Source organism: Lemur catta, chromosome 3 (assembly GCF_020740605.2).
Source record: "Lemur catta isolate mLemCat1 chromosome 3, mLemCat1.pri, whole genome shotgun sequence".
In the NCBI taxonomy this organism is placed as follows: domain Eukaryota; kingdom Metazoa; phylum Chordata; class Mammalia; order Primates; family Lemuridae; genus Lemur; species Lemur catta.
In genome coordinates this window covers 51,442,439-51,448,684 of record NC_059130.1, presented here as the reverse complement: position 1 = coordinate 51,448,684, position 6,246 = coordinate 51,442,439, and positions in this window count along the sequence as shown.

The following is a 6,246-nucleotide window of genomic DNA, read 5'->3' as shown; positions in this document are numbered from 1 at the left end:
CCCCTCCTCCGGGCTGGGCCCCGCGGACTGGCAGCCGGCCCCGCCCCGAGCCCGGCCCGGCGCCTGAGGGCTTCCCGGCCGCCGGGGGTTCACGTCGGCCTCCAGGCATCCTCCGCGGCGCGCGGGCCGGCGGAGGGGCGAGGAAGCCCACCGGGGCTGCCCCTTCCCGGAGCGCGGCCCAACACGGCCAGATGGAGGACAGGGCCCCTCCACCCGCTGCTGGAAACCCCAGGAGCAACCTGGAGGCCCTGTGCCCGAGCAAGGGGGCCTCCACCGACACCTGCTCCTTCCTCCCTCACCTCACAGCCTCCCACACCTGTAGGCCTGACCTCTGCCCCGCTGCCGCCACGGGAACAGTCGAGGCTTTTGGCCAAATTCGAACTCACTCTGCCTAAACCTCTAAATGCAGTGCGGAAAAAACTGGGGAATGTGCCCTGGCAAAGCCTGGGGCATTTCAAGTTCTTTTCTGGATTCGCACCAGCTCCTCTTTACAAGCATCTTTATCCGGAATTCAGCTAGTCCAAAACCCCAGGTGGCTATTGCTCTACTTGTTTTTTTGAATCCAGGGGCCTCTTTGAATCAGGAGTCCTTTGTCTAGAAGCGGCCTCCATTCTTTGGTCCCTTTTCCTACTCACCACTTTCTTTCTTTCTTCAGATCATTTGATAGGAGGCAGGGAACCTGCCTGCGCACCTAGCGCTGTACTAGATGTCTTCCAAACGTTATCTCATTTACTCCCACCTAGAAGACTGCTAGGTAGACTTCATGTCCGTTTTAGAAACTCACAGACCTAAGTATCCTGTCTGAGGTCTGCCTTCTCCAAAGCTTCACCCTTGCCACTACTTTCTTGCACACACCTGGGACAGGTTTCAATCTCTGAGATCCTAGTGTGAGAGCTTTCTTTGCGAACTACCAGCTACTGTGCCTGAAGAGATCGTGGAACCAGGTGTGGCGACCTGCTTCCGTCCTGGAATAGAAGTGAACAAAGTGCCTTGAAAAGGAAATGAACAGAACTGCTATTAAATTTAACTTTTCAAGGATTTTCCCAATGACATTGGGGGTGGTGGAGCTTGAAGGAAAGGGGAAGAGGAAAATAGGAAAGTGAAATGATTTTTAAATGATTTGCTAATTTATTTCGGAGGTAATGATGATAATTAGGGCATTCTTCCCACACAAAGATGACACAATTGGCCCACTATTAGTGGAGCAAGCTGTTTGGGCTGTTTTTCCAGTAGCGCGACAGTGGCGGTGTGGCATCCACAAGACCTCACTCAATTTTCTTTGGGACATACTAGCGTGAGAAATGGCTGCCAGATTCAAGGTACAAATCACAGTGTGCAACCTGCACAGCTTTCCTGCAGCATTCTAAGCCTGACTGCTCCCGTTCTGCGGTGGAAAACGTGGTCAAAATCATTCTATCTACTTAAAGGTCATGCTTGGTAGAACGTTCAATGTTTCTATTCAATTTTGTCATGAAAAACGTGAATTTTATTGTTTAACGGAGTTACTGTGTAAGGAGTACACAGTTTCAGTCGGGATGATGAAAAAGCTCTGAAGATGGATAGCGGCAGTGGCTGTACAACAATGTAAATGTACTTAATGCCACTGTACACTTATATGGCTTTAAAGTAAACATTAACTTTTACTCTGGTTTGGTCAACTGTTACCTTCCCCAAGGTACTTGAAGTTCTTTCTGACATTGCCACTGGAACTTATTATTTAAAGTATTGTTGGTCCTATAGGATTCCATCAGTACTCCAGAGGCTTCCTTCATTTCTAATTTAACTCACTGAGCAGGAATAAGTAATTCTATGTTCAAAAATAAAATGAGAAAAACTTTTAAAATCCTGGATAATATTTAACAGCTTTGAGGTATAATCAACATACAGCAAATTATATATATTTAAAGTGTATGTTTTAATGCATACACATAAATACATACATACACCTTTAAAACCCATCGCTACAACCAGACAATGGACCTATCCATCAAACCCAAAAGTTTCCTCATGTAACCTGTCCCTCCCCACCCCCCTTACCAGGCAACCACTAATATGCTTTATGTCACTATATATTAGTTTGTATTCCTAGAATTTTATATAAATAGAATCATATATTGTATACTCTGGCTGCTTTCACTCAACAAAATTATTGTGAGTTTCATTGATTCATTAGTCCATTCTTTTTTATTATCGAGTAGTATTCCATTGTAGGGATACATCAGTGTGTTTATCCATTCCCTTATCGATGAACATTTTAGTTGTTTCCAGTTTGGGGCTATTACAAATAAAGCTGCAATGAATATTCATGCACAAGTCTTTTCTCTCCAGTAAATGCCTACAAGTAGAATGGCTGGATCATGTAAAAGGTATATGTTCAACTTTTTAACTGCCAAACTTTTTCCAAAATGATTTTACCATTTTACATTCCCACCAGTGTGTATGAGAGTTCCAGTTCCTCTATATTCTTGCCAACAGTTGGTATGGTAAATCTTTTTAAATTTAGTCATTCTAATAAGTGTGAAGTATGGTATCTCATTATGGTTTTAATTTGAATTTCCCTAATAAGTGATGACGTTGGACATCTTTTCATGTGCTTATTTGCCATCTGTGTATCTTTGGTGTGAAATGTTTGCTCAGATCTTTTGCCCATTTTTTTATATGGATCGTGTTTATATGTGTTTTCCTATGATAGTATATATCTTTAACTTATCATTGTCAGGATAAATTTAGAAAATCCTGACCAAGTTCTAACAGTAGAATGTGTCAGCAAATGCTCAGGTTTAAGCAAAATGTCACATTACAAAATAACTACCAGGGTGTGGCCCAACAATCTTAAGTATTTTCACTAGGCACTCCTTTTATATGCAGAAAGCTTTGGATTGAAATAAATGCCTTTAAAGAAGTCAACTCTACCTTTCCAAATTCCCATTAATTAAAAACAGTTGTTGGAGAATTGTAAGAAAGTATTTTTCACTGAGGCAAATTTGTGGATCATATTGTCACATCCCTTGCCACCCAGATAATAACCAATGTTTTGGAGAATACACCTTGTAAATCCACAATGTCAAAGAATTACAAAGAACCACAAAGGAACTGATCATTAACACATTAACTGCCATGAGAGTTGTATTTAACTCACTCTAGTTTTGACCCTGGGCCACGTGAAGCATATATAAAATCTTGTTAATGTTCTTATTGTTACAATTGACAATTTAATTCTAAAAATGTGGATTAAATGAATAGAAGTCAGTAAATTTCATTTTTCTATTTATGTTTACCTTTAAATTACACTCAAAGTTTTTATTTTATTTTTGTAATAAAACACTGGGGCCTCAAGGAAAAGTTTCTGGGTTTTTTGTGTAGCAGTCAATGTGTTAACAACAGAAGGGAGCCTAGGAGGCTCAGAGACTGAGAGACTGTTAAGCACCTACTATGTGGCACATTACAGGCAGCAAGATCATAAAATTTATCACCCAGATAGGGACACTTTTGAGAGTAAAAGGGGCGTCATTAATAATTTTTTGTGTCAGGTAGTGCTGATAAAGCCCCTCAATAGTGTGCTCACTTCACCCTCAAAAGTGTCCCTGTTGAAATGATAAGTTACAGTTACCCCACTTACAGGCATCACTCATAACAACCCTGTAAAGGTAAATATTATCTATTCCCATTTTTTTACACTTTTTTTTTATTTCAGCATATTATGGGGGTATAAAAGTTTAGGTTATGTATATTGCCCTTGCCCCCCCATCAGAGCTTCAAGCATGTCCATCCCCTAGACAGTGCGCATCGCACTCATTATGTATGTATACACCCATCCCCTCCCCCTGCACATCTGCCCAACACCAGATTAATGTTATTGCTAAATATGCTCTTAGGTGATGATCAGTGAAACCAATTTGATGGTGAGTACATGTGGTATTTATTTTTCCATTCTTGAGATACTTCATTTAGTAGAATGGGTTTCAGCTCTATCCAGATCTAGTCCCATTTTATAAGCAAAAACTAAGATTTAGTGAGGAAGGATATACATCTCGACCAAAATCAGTTAACAGCAGAATTAGGATTTGAAACCAAGCCTGATTTAGGATGATTTCTCAAATACCAACTTTCCAGATCCCTGAAAAATCCAAAATCGCTCTTCTTTTTGTGGGGGAGAAGGACGCTTTATGGAATTTATAAAAATGCTCCTGTTCTTACTACCTTTATCCTTATAATAACAACTTTGTATGGGATTTGGCTGTGACCCTTTGTGGTTGTTCATCTTCATGTGAAATCAGTTTTCCTGGAAGATGAACAGCCAGATGGAAGAGATGCAGGAGTAAGGGAGGGAGAAGGGGAGCAGAGCTTCCACGCCCTCCCCAGGCACGCCACCCTCCAGGAACCTCCACATGTTCAGCCATCTGGGAGCTCCCTGAAATTCCCCTTGGAAGACACGTCTGCTCCTTTTCCCTCCCTCCTTTTGGAGAGTGCTCACCACTCAGTCCAGGTCATACTGTTGGTATATGAATACCATGCCACCTTCCCCACCAAAGGCGGGCAGGTGGCACACCTGTCAATGGGATTACCCTGTTCACCCCTACGCTCAGTAAGGAGGTATGTGACCCAAGCAAGGCCCACCAGAGTTCTGTTTATGATGAACAGAAGGAAGTTGAATATTTTGGTTACAGCAGACAGAAAAAACAAAGTCAAACTGACTTAGGCAAAAAGTGGACTTAATTGATTCATATGGCAAAAAAGGCTAGGAGACCTAGCTTTAGGCATTACTGGCCTCAGGGACTCAGTCAAAGGCATCACAAGCCGCTGTGTCTCCACATAGCTCTTCTCCTCTGTTGACTTCCTCGGTGTCTCCCCTTTGGTGTGAAATTTGCCTCTAGAATGTGCAGGCTCACATCCTCACCTCCGCAGCCACAACAGAAAAGAGAATGTAACAAAACACTGGGCAATTTCCCAACAGTTCCAACAGAAGTCCCAGTGTTGAGTCTCACTGGCTCTGTCTGTGTCACCTATCTGACTCCACACCAGTCCCTGCGGCCACAGGAGGGAAGCCGTGCTGGCTGGGTGTGTGCCCGAGGAAGGTGTGGAGGTGAGCAGGCAGCTCCGCCAGCCCATGCAGCTGAGAGAGGGAAGACACACAACTCCACAGAAAAACAGAGGGAAGAGATGCCAGCGTCCTGTGCTTAATTTTTTACTTGTTTTTTATTCTTTTTCTCAAGGAGGGCTCCTAAACCTGCATAAGTTTCAGGCCCATCAAAATCTGGAGCTATCAAGGGAGTCATCCAGCATGTTCACCTCCCCCTTCTCGACGGCCACTTAGGCACCAAGTTCTTGTCAATTGCTTGGCTACGTTGCCTTCCCTCCATTCCCAACAGCTTGAAACTGAGGTTCTTACGGTCTCTTGCCACAGAATGGCATCCTGCCCCCCCGCCCAGCCCTCCCCTCCCCAATTTATCTTCAAAACTGAAGCCTCACAGCAAGGCACTTCCTCAAGAAATTTAAAACAGAATTACCATAAGATCCAGCAATTCCACTTCTGGGTATATACCCTAGATAACTGAAAGCAAGGTCTCAAAGAGATATCTGTACACCTTTATTCACAGCAGCATAATTCGCAATAGCCAAAAGGTGGAAGCAACATGTGTCCATTGATGAGTGAATGGGGAAACAAAAAGTGATACATGCAATGGAGTGTCATTCAGCCTTAAAAAGGAAAGAAATGCTGACATATGGTACAACATGGGTGAACCTGGAGGACATTATGCTAACTGAAATAAACCAGTCACAAAAGGATAAATAGGTTATGATTCCACTATATTATACTATCCTATAATGATTCGGCCAGGGAATGGAGAGAGCGGGGAGTGGGGAGCTATTGTTTAATGGGTACAGAGTTTCAGTTTTACAAGATGAAAAGAGTTCTGTGGATGGACAGTGGTGATGGCAGCACAACAATGGGAATGTACTTAATGCCACAGAACTGTTCTCTTAACAATGGTTAAGAGGGTAATTTTTATGTTATGTGTATTTTACCACAATTAAAAAAAAACCCTGATGCCTCAGTAACTTTTCCAAATACACATGTGATCATGGTATCTACCCTACTTAAAAGTCTAATGGCTCTTCATTTGGCCACAAGCCAAGCCCAAGCTCTTCAGATCACAGGGTTGCTGTAATGAGAATTTTAAAAAATCATGTATGCAAAGTGCTTAATTATGCAGCAGTGCCTGACAAAGGATAATTGCTCAATAA